Raw genomic sequence first — 14,628 nt, forward strand, 5'->3', positions numbered from 1 at the left:
AGATTTCAAATCCTCTCCCATCTGCACACCTTTGCCATATCCCAGATCACCCATAGAGACCAGCTCACACTTATACACTGCTCCACAACCTGCTCTGAAAAAATGTTCAACATCCATTATAATCAGGGAAATGCAAATCAAAACCACACTGAGATACCACCTTACACCAGTAAGAATGGCACATATAAAAAAAACAAGCAACAACAAATGTTGGCGAGGATGTGGTGAAAAAGGAACTCTCCTACATTGCTGGTGGGAGTGCAAACTGGTCCAGCCACTATGGAAAGCTGTCCAGAGGTTCCTCAGTCTACTAAAAATGCAGCTACCATATGACCTGGCAATTCAACTCCTAGGGATCTACCCAAAGGACACAAAAACAATGATTCAAAAGAACACCTGTACCCCTATGTTTATTGCAGCACTAGTTACAACAGGTAAAACTTGGAAACAACCCAAATGCCCAAAAATAAATGGCTGGATCAAGAAGATGTGATATATATACACAATGGAATATTATTCAACAATCAAAAAAGATAAACTCATGCCATTTGCAGCAATGTGGATGGAGCTAGCAGGAATTATGCTCAGTGAAATAAGCCAGAAGGAAAAAGAAAAATATTGGATGGTTTCACTTATAGCAGGAATATAGGGGGACCAAATAAGACATCAGTGTAAACAAATAATAACAGTACAAAACACAACAAAGCAACAAAACAACAATTATAAATCAGAGACATGCTGCAGGGGAGGAGGAGGGAGAGGGATCAGAGGGAAGGCAGGAGGAGCACAGGGGACTGCGGTGAAGTGCACAGGTGCATTGGTGAAGGAAACTCTATGGGGACTACACCTGAGGGGGTGGGGGGAAGAAAATATTGTTTAAAAATGAACAATGATGTGAAAAATTTAAAAAAATTATTAAAATGGGGGAAAATAATAAATAAATTCCAAGTTGGCACAAAAGTCCTTGGAAATTTCAGAAGATAAACTTAGTCTTTGGCATGATCTATGTAGGCAATGACTGTAAATTGTTTCATGAGTTTTCCCTCTAAATCTCTCTCTCTAGTGGTTCCCTTTCCTTATTTTTGATCTTCACACAAGAAGTTACAAACACAAGTTACAAGTAAAAAGCAGAGAGACACAGAAAGCCAATAGCCATGCAGTCTCAGAGCAGTCCCTTATCTGTGCTACTTGCTCCAGGAATTTACGTATCACTGTTATTAAGAAACTACCCCTCTGCCCCTCACCAGACAGAACTCTAGAGGAGGAACTCGATCTTCCAATCTTGCCTCCAACAGTTCCATTATCTATCAGAAAATAGCTTGATGTTCTTACCCTCTATACTTAGAGGAAAAGTTTGCACAATTCAGTTTGAGAACATGCAGAGTGCGTGGACATGGGAAGCAAGGGCCTCCCCGGTGGCACAGCGGTTGAGCACTGGGTTGCGAAGCTGCCCGTGGCCTCTGCAGCGCAGGTTCGATCCCCGGCTGCTCCCCGGCCACCGGAGGAGGGTCCCACATAGCGCGCAGACCTCTCCTGCCGCCCGCTGCTCCCCTCAGCAGTGTACGTCAGTCCTTCTGCCTGTTCTTCTCCCCACTCTGGCTCTGGTGAATTCACTCACCCTCCCAAGCTTCTGACCGTACCCAGTGCATGTATAAACGAACAAACAAACAAATAAATAAATAAATAATGCATGCCTCTTAAAAAAAAAATCATTTAAAAAAAGAAAATAAATAAATAATAAAAAAACATGGGAAGCAAGTAGAGTCAGAAGACTGAGGTTTCAATGCCAGCTTTGCCCTTACCAGAAAGGTGATGCCCCAGCATCTTCCTTCCTAGGTCCACCAACTCTCCACAAGTAAATGATCCCACGGGCACATGCACCCTCTCTCAGAAAACACACTAACACCTGACTAACACCACTCACCCTTCTGAACCCAAGCTCCTCCAAGAAACACTCCTGAGCCCCTTAAGGAGTTTGAGGAGTAGCTCAGCTTTTCTTTTTCTTTTCTTTTTTTTTTTTTAAAGATTTATTTATTTATTTATTTATTTATTTATTTATACAAGCACTGGGTACAGTCAGAAGCGCGGGAGGGTGAGAGAATTCGCCAGAGCCAGAGCAGAGAGCAGAACAGGCAGAAGGACCGAGGTACACTGCTGAGGGAAGCAGCGGGCGGCAGGAGAGGTCTGCGCGCCATGTGGGACGCTCGCCCGGGGGCCGGGGATTGAACTGGCGCTGCAGAGGCTGCAGGCAGCTTCGCAGCCCAGTGCTCAACCGCTGCGCCACTGGGGAGGCCGTAGCCTCAGCCTTTCTTTATGCAACATTTATCACAATGATCACTAATCATTTTCTGGCATTATGCAATTGCCTGGCTGAGCAATTTGTACATCCTGTACCCAGCAATGGATTTACCATAAAGCTCATGAAGCTTAAGCTTCAGGGCCTCCTGGTTTATGAGACCTCTTCCTACGCCCAGGGAGGACCTTGAACACTGTACTGTTTTTTTCTAATCTGCAATAGATACTTTTTAAAATGGGGCAGAGTTTGATGGCACAGCCTGGGGTAGTCATTAGGACCATCAGAGGAAAATAACATGGGTTATTGGGAAATTAGCTTAGGATCTGGTGTTTATCCAAAGTTTGTTGAGTGAAATGTTATAGAAAAAAATTTAATAAAATATCTATATATTATGTGCTAAAGGCTGGGGGAGATTTTTAACTGCACCTAGAGAAGAACACTGTGTTTCCAGTCAATTTCCCCTCAGACACATTTCCCTTCCTGTCGGCCGCACTGGAGTATCTGAGGGCATTTGCAGGATCTGGCTAAGAGGAAGCTGGATTGTGAATAATTCTTTGTTTATAGAATTTGTCAGCTTTTGAAACATTTTGTGATTCCTTATACTCACTTTACATAATCTTGTATTTATAATTTTACATTCTGTAACTGAAAAAGAACCCTTCAAACTACATGTTTCAGGCCCCACAAAACCTGTACCTCACTTAGTATAATATATAATCGGTCACCTGGATGCATGCATGCACAGATGTGGCCAAGGCAGCTCTAAGTCCCCCTTCATAGTATCAGGTGGTTCTAATAAAACAGCTGTATGGAAATATTTTGCAGGGTACAGCAAGGTGTTCTAAACAGGTAGGGGAAAAGCCCTATTTTTTCCCCAATATATGAAACATGATAGAGTACTGGAAGATACTAGAAAAGAACAGAAAAGGAGAGGGTAAAAAAAAAAAAAGAAAGAGCTTGTGTGACATGATTCACAGATCATCTTTCCTGAATTAGGAAACTCTCCAGGAATTTTCTGTTACCACTGTTTTATCAGTGCTTCCTCATCCTCAAATTCCAATTCACAACCAGGAATTGTCTACCTCACAAAAATTTCCTTAATTTTGTATTGCATATTAGAGTGCCCTCAAAACTGAAGTAAGAAGACTCAAACTCCAGGACTGATCCCCCAGACTTCCCAATTCTTTTTTTTTCTTTTTTTTTTTTTTAAGATTTATTTATTTATTTATACAAGCTCTGGGTACAGTCAGAAGCGCGGGAGGGTGAGAGAATCCACCAGAGCCAGAGCGGGGAGCAGAGCAGGCAGAAGGACCGAAGTACACTGCTGAGGGGAGCAGCGGGCTGCAGGAGAGGTCTGCGCGCCATGCGGGACCCTCCTCCAGTGGCCGGGGAGCAGCTAGAGATCGAACCAGCGCCGCAGAGGCTGCGGGCAGCTTCGCAACCCAGCGCTCAACCGCTGAGCCACCGGGGAGGCCCTGGACTTCCCAATTTTAACCATTTGATAATAGTGCCTCCTGCTTCACCCTAGATTCTGATCCTTTGTGCACCTGGAATACAAGAAACTAACGTGGTTTTTCCCAATCCAAAATAGCAATGGCCACAGACCTGGGTGGGGAGGGGGTGGTACACAGAAATAAGCAAACAAAACTAAAGAGTGCTTCCAGCATGAACCTCAGCCACTGTTATTGAATAGAACTAAGCTCAAACCATGTTTCCATTCAACAAGTATTTATTGAATGCAGTGCTGAACTATACTAGAAAAATCAGTATAAAAAACTGCTTATTTAAGTCTTTGCTGTCCTGGTACTCATAAGACATTTAAAAATGATAACCCCCTGCCTCGCCCCCCAAAATGTAGTGTCAAGAAGATTTATCAAGGGTGTGACATTTGAGCTGAAACCTACCTAGTAGGAATTTAATTAAACGAAGGAAGAAGGTGCAGGGGTGTGCCAGGCAGAGGGACTAGCACAAAGATAAAGGGGTAGGAAGAAACATGACATTCAAGACAGAGTATCACTGGAGCTCACATGGCAAGGGGTTTTTTACGATCTCACATATGCGACCAAACATCTTCTTTAGTTATCATCAAACATTCTGTCAATTGAAACATCCCTTCCCTCCCCTAGTAACCACAGCTATTGTCTGCTCCCTAAAGGGTGAGAGAGCAAGCTTACCTCCCTGCTCAGTGATTCGCCAGAAATTCAATCAGCAAACATATACTGAAAGTCTGTAGTGCATTGCAAACGGCACTAGGCATTTTGATAAAGCAAAGGGTAACAGTCTGTGTCCATGTGGAGTGGGCATGTGCTACAACCATGAACAACCTAAACTGAGAGGCAGAAAATATAGGGTGAAAATTCAAGTTCCACTGTAATTCTCCTGAGTGGCTTGTACCTTGCTCAGTTCTGTGCCAGTCACAGTTCCTGGCCCAAATAAATGCTGATGAAGGAACACAATCCCATTTCACTCAACCTCAGTTTTCCAACCTCAGTTGTCTTATTTGTAAACTGAGGATAATTCCTGCCCTCACAGGGTATTTGTAAAAATTAAATGCAAGTTCATTAAAGAACATGCTGGGCAGTGTTTGGCATATAAAGGTATATTAGAAGTGTTTAAGCTAACTCACTGGACTCAGCCTCTATTTTGTTCCAAATAATTTGCCCTAATTAATATGTGAATGCCAGTATTATTTAATGGCATTTTAATTTAATTTTTCTAATTCTCTTTTCTAAAGCAGGAAGTTATTATTCTCTTTGAATTAGCTTTGCCTTTGGCCACATGTTACACCAAAGACACAGAGGCTAGCAATACATCCTGATGGTTGCCACAGTAACCAGGAGGTAGGCAGCCTCTTCCAAAATGGTGACCTAACCCATAAAGTGAAAACAAGTCTTCAAAAACTGCCAGTAAAACACCAAATGCACAACTTCCCAGCTTTATAACCTGGACATGTTATATCCCATTCCTACCTTAGGGATATTCCTGACTATGGAACTGGAGCATCCTGGGCCCGGGTCTACGAATAAGAGAATGAGCAAAGAGCAACAAAGTAAAGCGAGGACATAACTGGTTAGAATAGAGAAGATGTGAGTGCAAAGCAAGAGAAGAATGCAGGGGAAGAACAAATACTTAAGGAAAACAGTAATGAGCCTGACAAAGTCTAAGAAAATGGCAACTCTGAAGAAGCTAATGGCAACAATTCAAAGATGAATTAGGACACTGGCAAAAGTGAGAAAAGAGACAGCCACAAATATCAGCACGTCTTGGTGACTAATAAACTAAACAGGATAAAGGAATGAGGGAATTAGGAAAACTCAAATTTAAAGCCTAGACATTTGGGAGGAATGGTGGCAGGGGAACAGACATCAGAAAGTTAGAGAGGGGCTTGGGTGAAAAGAGAACCTGAAAAACTGTTTTTTCTTTTCATAAATAGAATGGTCTGGACTTGAAGCCAATGCTGGATAATTAAGTAGAAATAGCAAACAGGCCAGCTGGAACAGAAGATTTTATGTGGGCAGAGGTCAGGAGGAGGGACCCACATGTGGAATCTGCAAGGGGGAGCAACGGGGGGATTAAGAAGGAGAGAGAGGAGGAAGGAGTGGGCCCTGGGGAACACCCCCATAAGCAGAAAAGAAGAAAAGCACAACAGACAGACAAGTCAAAAGAGAATAAGCAGAATTCCTGGACACCAGCTACACCTGTTTTAAGTCTAAATCAGATCAGGCGACATCCCCACCTAGACTGCCCACTGACTTCTCTTTTGATTGCCTTGATCATTGCCAAAGCTTCCATGTCTTGGACATAGGCACTTCTCCCATCTCTCCTCGCCTCCTCACGATGAGCTGGTCACACTGGCCTCTCGCTAGCCTTCAAATACAAAAGTTCATGCTACTCCAGGGTCTCTTATGCTTTGATTCTTCTACTAGAAAGCTCTCTGAGGGCCCGGCTCCCAACCCTATCTAATGACCAACACAGTCACTCCATTCTCTGCCATATCACGCCACAACATTACATTACCCAACATAAACCACTACCTGAAATTCTTAGGTTTTTATTGTTTTATCTACTTATTGTCCATATGTCCACTCTTGCGTGGGCTCTGGGGAAGTGAAGTCCTGGGACCTGGTTCCCTCCTTGCTATACCCTCAGTGCCTGGTATAGTGCACTAATGGAGACTTGAGAAAGAAATGCCTTAGATTAAGAAAGAGCAAGAGCAAAATCAGTGACCATTGTGTCACCAGTTTCAATAAAAATAATAGGGTCGAAGTGGCATTGTAAAGTTCTGGAGAGGAAGAGGAGGCAGGAGTTAGAGACATCTTATTCAAAAAACACACACAGAGAGAGCTTCAGGGCTGAGGGAAGGAATTGTAGCTAATGCCATGTCACCACACCATTTACAAGCACTGTCTTTGCAGGTTGTGTAAATAGGACATTTTGACAAGATCACATCATATTTCCTCTATGGAGCATTCTCCAGAAGTTAAAAAAAAAAAAAAAAAAAAAAAATCTGACCCATACACACCATGTCTTAAAATTCCTAAGATGGTAACAGTTTTCAAAACCAAAGAGAACAAAAATGGCAATTACTTCAAGTTCTGTGTTAAAGACAAGGCTGCGCATTACACAATCTGTGGGGGCTGTCCCTGAAATATGGACGTGAGACAATCAGACTGTAGGAACACTTGGTACTTATTTACTCACAGCCCCCAGTCCATACCGGCAAAGAAATTCCTTGAAAAATGGGTGCTGAGGTTAATGCTTCAACCGTTTCCTGAAGTTTCACATCTTACCTTTGAACTCTTCCACAGAAGTCTGTCCTCTGAGTGATGGGGTACCACAGAGCGCTTGAGTGCCAAGAGGAAAGAAGAGCACTGCTTTTAGAATGTGAACAAGAGATGAAGCTCATGGAGGACTTAGAGCACATCCCTAAGTCAAAGGTTTTGCTAAATCTGAGAAGGGTTTTTTTTGCTTTCTCTTCCTGCCAGAACCATCAAGCAATCTCTTACAGCAGCTAAGGAGCTCAAGCGTTCACAGCTCATGGAGTTGACAGCTTATGGCTGCTGGCCAAGCAGAGCAAAAGAGTTACCATGGTCCTCTTGCTTTACAGCTGGAGCATGTTGCTTTGGAGTTTGTTTGCCTCTTCATAAGGAAGACAGGAAAAAAGGCAAAATGTAAAAGAGCAAGGCCAGGCAGAATAGGCAGGGAAAGGTCAGGCAGAAGCAAGAGCCACAAAGAAAGCTGCATGCAGCGAGCCCAGCTCCAACAACAAAGCAGAAAGCCACCAACTGGCGGCAGTTAGCGGAGACACATGTGCTATTGTTTAAGCCTAGACACAGGTAATGTGAATATAATTTGCTAACTTGCACAAGGTAAGCACTTGATGTAGAAGTTGATTTCAGGCAAAAGTCCCTCCCAATTCATTCTCAAAGCCAGAATGATATGTACTAATGTGTGTTGAAAGACACCCTCACTCACAGCTTCTAACACCTGAACTAATGAAATTTCTATTAAGTTGAGGTTCACGGGGCAAATAACTATCAATTAATGGGCCAACATTTTTGTGAACTTAAAAAGATCAGGGCTTGCCTAGACTTAGTTACAGGCAGCAGCATCTAGCAAGACAAAAAATAAAAGAAAAAAGAAAGAAAAGGGAGACATTTTACTTAAAGGTACAGAAAGCAGCACCTTTCTGAATGTTGTAAGGCTCATGGAAGGCTGCAGGGCAGGAAAGCACAGAATGGCACCCTGAGTTCCTGCCAAGGGGGCAATGAAACTATGATGCTCCTACAATGGGGAAGGTCACTTTAATTAGCCAGTGAAGGTGGGAAAACCCAACTTATTGTAGGTCCTATTACTAACAAACTTTCTGAGAAAAAAAAAAAAATGACTTTAGCATTTTAAAAGCCTGAGTGTCAAATCAGCTGACTTAACTGAAGTCAAATGAGCCCCTCTCTCTCTCTGAGTCTTAATTTTCTCATCTGAAAAACAAGGCTGACCGGCAAAGGTTGCCTGTCCGTCAGGTATCATCACATACTGTAGGGTAAATGGAAAGTGTCAGGCTTTTCTGCCCTTCCGCCATCAGGATAGATGATGGATCCTCGCAGTCCTGAATGCATGCCTGATGGCAGGCACCTGGAATAGGGTGTGGGCATAGGTAGATGGGATTCACCTGCGCTAAGACTGTGCTTTTTTTTAAGGGCAGCGTCACGGGGACACCAGTGGAACCATGAGGGAACAAATGAAAGAACCACAAGCAGAGAGCAGAACCGAGAGGAGCAGAGAAGCAGAGACCACCAGAGAAGGCCTCCCAGCCTCCCAGCTCCTCCAGCCCCTCTGCCTGCTGTGTACCTGGCAAATCCCAATAAAAGCCTGAAAAGTCACCGAGGGCTCCAGGGCTCTCTCTCTTTTCCTTTACCCCATGTAGAGGCAGGAAGGACACAGTGCAGGTTTTCTGATTGTAGGGTCAGGCACAGACACAGTGCAGGTTTTCTGATCCAGCAGGCCGGGTAAAGGGGGAGTCCTAGTCCTGGAGCCCTCAGTGGCTTTTCAGGCTTTTATTGGGATTTACCAGGTACATGGCAAGCAGGGGTGCTCAGGGGCCAGGAGGCTGGCAGGCCTCCCGGCCCCCAGCAAGTCTTCACTCTATCTGTGCTCTCTCATAGCTCTGCTTCTGCTTCTCTGCTTCTCCTTCTCTTGGCTTCTGTTCTTGGCTTCTCTGTTCCTCTTCTCTTGGCTTCTAAAGGCGTCCTTAAAAGCCCAGTCTTAGCCCAGGTGAATCCCATCTGCATATGCCCACACCCTACTCCAGGTGTCCGCCATCAGGCATGCATTCAGGACCTCAAGGATCTATCATCTATCCTGAATGGCAGGAGGGCAGAAAAGCCTGATTTTTTACCTTACCCTAAACCCCGTCTGCTCGGGTCATAGAGATCCTGCCCTGTGGCCATTCTGCCATTACACATACTAAGAGTCTAACTCAGTGGTCAGGAGAGGTCAGCCACAGGAGGCCCATGGGGGGATGTGGAGCCACAGGCAGAGGAGGCACAGCATCTGGAGGACAGGATTTCCTTCAACAGGAACCAGAAGCCAGAGGGAATCTGCAGGGGTCAGGAAGGAGGTGTCTGCCAGGTGATCACAGAATAAAGCCACCAAGTCACTTACCACCTTGATAAGAAGCTGCCTCCCTGAAGTAGAAATGGCTCTGGGACCTGTCCCAAAGCCCCCCTGTGCCCTGCCTGAGCATTGGGACTAAGGGGTGCTCCCTTGGCCAAGCATTCAAGGAAATTACACCAAGCCCAGAAATAGAAGCAGTTGTTGGGGGAACTTAGCTCAGCAACCTGAAGGGCTGATCAGATCATTAAGCATCAGATTACATCTTCAATTAATATATGCAATGAGCCCAGAAGCAACCAATATAATTGGACCAAGCAGGATACTGCAACTCAGAATAAAATAATAAACATCAAATGCTAAGGGAATAGGGAAGCTATTTAAATCCAGCTGGCAACAAGCTACTAAAGTGAAAACTCTGCTGCCCAAATGGTTATACAATTTACAAAAAAAAAAAGAAATGATACTCTTCTCAGTCAGTGGCAAGGAGCATGTCTGGAAGGGTAGAGAACAAGAGCCCACACGCAAAGGGCCACAGACACACCCTCTGCAGATGTTATAAAAATCTCCCTGGACTAGATGCTCATATTAGCCAGACCAACAAACAGCAGAAATGAAACAGTGTGGCCAAAAAAAAATCATTTTAAACAAGCAAAGGGGTATTTGAACTTTCCTAAAATTAGTAACATGCATCAGCATGTTACCTTTCTTTGTACAATGCAAATGAGAGCATAACCCCCAATTTCTCAATAAATTAAGTCAACCAAATATTTCTGAAAGTTGCTGAACAAAATGAACTTACATCTCATTTGATAAACAATCCACTGAAATTTGAATTATGTTCACCCTTCATCCAGCAACTCCACTCTGGGAGCCTACCCCACAGAGATAAAAGCATCAATATTGAAAGACATAGGGACAAGGATGTCAAGAGTAACTGTACACAGTTGCCAAGAACTGAAATAAGGTGAATACCCATCTATGGGGTTATGCCTTGATCCACACCCATTCATTAAAAATAATGAATTGGAATTATGTCTAAAGATTTATAGTAATTTCTACAAAGAATTGCTGAGTTGATATAGCTGTGTCCATAAATATGACCCAGCAATGTTTGTTATATATATTTGTGTATATATAAATATATATATATTTATATATATATATGTTTAGGATATCATGAGTACAAAAAAAGTGGTAATATATATACTAAGTCAATGTACATATTCTTAAAGTTCAGTGCATATTAGAAGTACTTGAAGGTTGTTAAAACACAGAGACATCACAGATAGTGTGATATAGCAAGTCTACAGTGAAGTCTGGGAATTTGTATTTCCTACAAGTTCCCAGGGGGTACTTAGGTTGCTGAGAAGGACTGCAGGTCCTAGCCAGCATTATGTGGGAAGAGAGGAGGTGTGAAACAGGCAGGGATTAATGGGATCTGTTCAAGGTAACAGTTTTCCATATAATTCCTTTTATGGAGGGGTGTGGGGGGGGTGTGTGTGTGTAAAATAAATTTTTAGAGGACTGCACCAAATACTACTGAAAGTTCTTTCAGAGTTAATAAGATTACTTGAAATTCTTCTTGGTAATTGTGCTTGTTATATTTCAATAATCAGTGTTATCTAAAATAAAGTTGTTTTCCTCTTCAAAATTCAAATACCCAGTAAGCAAAACCTCTCCTTTAGAAGCTGTGCTTGCATCATTTCCTTTCTCTTTTTATGTACAAGCTAAGACTAGAAGCAATGAACTAAAACAAACAAAAACAACTTTATGACTTCCAATATGGGACTTTAAAGTCCCAAGAGGTAAGGTAGAAAATAAACATCTTAGATTAAAGTGATTCTAAGTTATACTTTTTAAGGCTTTCCAAATTCTCTTTAGCGTCATCACTTCAAACAATCAATGGGCCTTCATGGCTCAGGCTAAGCAAAATAAGTCAGAAGTCAAAAGACACACAGAATATAGAGAACAAAAGGCCAAATATAGTCAGGCTCACAACAAACCCTAGAAAGTTGATTACAGAACTGTGACGGGGGAAGGGAGCACGAAGGATTGTGGGGATGAACTGAAGCTGCTTTGGAGGTGGGTGTGGCATAGTTTCACTTGAAGGGGAGAGACCCCATACCTCTAAAACACAAAAAATGATTTAAACCAACATTAATAAAATTATAAAAGTTAGAATAAGTCTGTGACTGAGTTCAGGAATATCCTCACATCCCCAATACTAAGTCTCCTTCCTAAAGATAAACAAACAGAAATGAGTCAAAAAAATTCTACAGCACAACAGAATGAGAGACTGTACCTCTGTCTCAAGGAGACTCTTGGGAGAGAAAGAAAAATATTTAAGTTCTTGCTTTGTGGTTATGATATAAAGTTATGTGGGTATAAGAAGAAACAAGCCAAGATGTGAAAATACTGCACAGAAGTAAAGTAATAGAATCTAAAACTGTGTGGCAAACAGAAAAGTTTTTTAAAAAAAAAGAGACACTACAGAAAATTAAGTAGAAAATAAAGCTACAACCTGCTTCTAGAATTTAGGCCAAAAAAAAAAAAAAAAAAAAAGCTAAAGCAGCCCAATCCTGGAATATTAGTTGTTCTAGAAGAAAAAAATAGTGGAAAACATAAAGAAATAATACTTTAAAAAGAAAGCCAAAATTTCTTCATGGATCTAACATAATGCATAATGAAAAGAAAAAAAATGATTTTACATGTATTGATTGTTCTATATGAATAAAGACATCTCTATCACCATTAGGAAGGATTCTCTTTACTGACCCAAAATACAGATAGAGAGACATTTAACTATAGAATGTTAGAAGAAATCCAAACCTGTTACAATCAAAGAACAAAATATTCACCTATATGGCCTCCCCCAAATGAGGTGCCCTATTTTGAAGGGTGGGTAGAAGTTGGGGGAAAAACTCTACCATTTATTTCCTCCATATCTCTGCTCCATTTGTGTGATCTAATTATCCTTGAAATAAGTCATAATTTACCTTTTAAATCCTGTCGGTGAGATTTTCCAGTCAATAAAATACAATTTTACTTACTATTATTTTATAATTCTGAGAATCATCTCACTGTTATAGACTCATCCAAATTTCTACATTTGTTGAGATTTTCTCTTAATTGTACAATTGCCTGCATTATTTTAATTTGTTTTTCCAAAAAGAACCAGTCATAACAATTGGACTGGACTATCAGAAATACATAAAAGCACCAAAATTAAAAGACCCAATGTAATATAGCACTGTTAAGTGAGAAAACATCATTTAAGTAAGTGCTAAAGGACCTTCAATAAAATACAACATAAATAGAAAACTCTGAAAGAATATGTACCAAAATGTAAGAGGAATGTTTTATCATGGATGGACTTAAACATGAGGTCTTCATTTTTTTCTTTTTGCTTCTCTTTATTTCTATTTTTATGACAAACATGTATATGAAATACAAGAAAAGTGAAACTATTATTAAGGGTTTCTGAATCAGATGGTAGTAAGTTAGGAGTAACTAGAAGACAGAAAAGGTTAGAGAGAAGGCCTGCCTCATGTTACAGAAACAAGTTGTAGTACAGTTTTTCTGTGTTCTATTTACATGTTACTTGTTTGGTGGAATTTAAGACTTCTTTTCATTATAATATACCCTGCTGACCTCTTACTGCATACGTCCAAACATTCAAATCGGCTTAGATAAGTCTGCAATAATATAGACATAAAATATTAAGTGAATAAAACAGATTACAAACATACCTATAGTGAGAGTCAATTATGTTAAATAAACATCATGTATTTCAGCTAAGATGGCAGGATATTGAATGTATATTTATATTACCACTTAAGCTAAGAGAAAAATTCCCAAAAATGACAATATTAGAATTTGAATTTGCACTTATTAAAAGAGCTCTTCTAAACTTGGACAGATTTTATCACGTATTATGCTGATGTTTCCATATCTTCCTATATACACAGTAACTTTGCCTTTTAATGCCAACTCATGGTGAAATCACCTTGAAAGCCATTAATTCATGTGGTAGCAACAGGGAATATAGGTCATCTGAAGTGACAACATGAACCATTATGACCAAGGTGACATGCATAGGTAATAATGACAGCTACATCATGACATCTGCCAGGATGAACAGTGAATGTCAGAGCACTCAATTCCAGAGAGGTTAAAAGGGGAAGAAAAGATGTATTTTAGAATTGTTCAAATATATTATCTATAGGGGATAAGACCGTGACTTATTAACATTTCTGTGTATCTCATTTTATTCTAATTAGTTGATATCACGTGAGAATTAGAAAAAAAATTGGTTTTGTTTGGTCTCTGTCTCTTCACTCCTTAGGCAATGGTAGTAATTCTCCCTCAGTCTGGTTGTAATCTATTAAGTATGAGTTCAAATTACCTGTACCCATATGTTGAACAATTATACCATTATTTATCATGATTAGGTTTGTACATTTGTTTTGAGGGAGGGGAGCAGGCTAGAAAAAGAGCAAAGAAGGAAAGGGTTTTTTTTTTTTAAAAAAAAAAAAAAAAGACTTGGGAGTACTTCAAATTTACCCTCAGAACATTTTTTTTAATCCATGATCACAACTGGGCTGAGCCCAATGTCTCCCATTTTTTGACCTATAAATCACAACCTAGAGAAAGTAGTGTTGGCCAATGGGTAGCCCCGGAGGCAGCATTTTTATTATTCCAAAATCCATTTGTTTTCTCATCCTATCATTCTCCGAGAGTAGAGGGGGTATGGGAAGAGGGTTGAGGGGTAGTGTAGAGAGGGAGAGAGCCTGGGTAGTGACATGTAGTAAGGGCAAGTAGAGATATAAGTTTTAATTGAGGATTCAGATTGAATTTGTTCCAGTCCCAAGATATTTCATTCTATTAAGCATAAATTTGAGGTGAGGTGATATCTGTATTCTAGAGCTAGTATTAGTATTCCATGAGTTGATGGTTCAAAGGCCACCTGAAACCACAGTTCCCCCACATTCATTCCCCCTCTACCTCCCAACTAATCCAGACAAGATCCAAGGAAAGAGGTTTTGCCTGAAATGAAGGAGGGAAGATGACGGCATCTGCCATTTTTATATGTAAAGACACAATCAGATCACATCCCTATTACACCCAGAAAAAGTTCATGTACTAGAGCCTCTCAACCCAGAAGGCACATCTAGCTAGGATGTGACATCTGGACAGCTGTCAGCCAGTCCCTGAATACT

The 14,628-nt window shown here is 41.1% G+C and overlaps 1 protein-coding gene across 1 annotated transcript in view; it reads right to left on the reverse strand.

The window, feature by feature from the left end:
- Nucleotides 1–14,628, reverse strand: part of LOC119260417 (rho guanine nucleotide exchange factor 28-like) — a 200,889-nt gene that overhangs the window by 139,488 nt on the left and 46,773 nt on the right. The gene's annotated exons all lie outside the window — the stretch shown is intronic.

Source organism: Talpa occidentalis, unplaced genomic scaffold, assembly GCF_014898055.3.
Source record: "Talpa occidentalis isolate TD23 unplaced genomic scaffold, MPIMG_talOcc4v2.1 talOcc4.6, whole genome shotgun sequence".
NCBI classification, from domain to species: domain Eukaryota; kingdom Metazoa; phylum Chordata; class Mammalia; order Eulipotyphla; family Talpidae; genus Talpa; species Talpa occidentalis.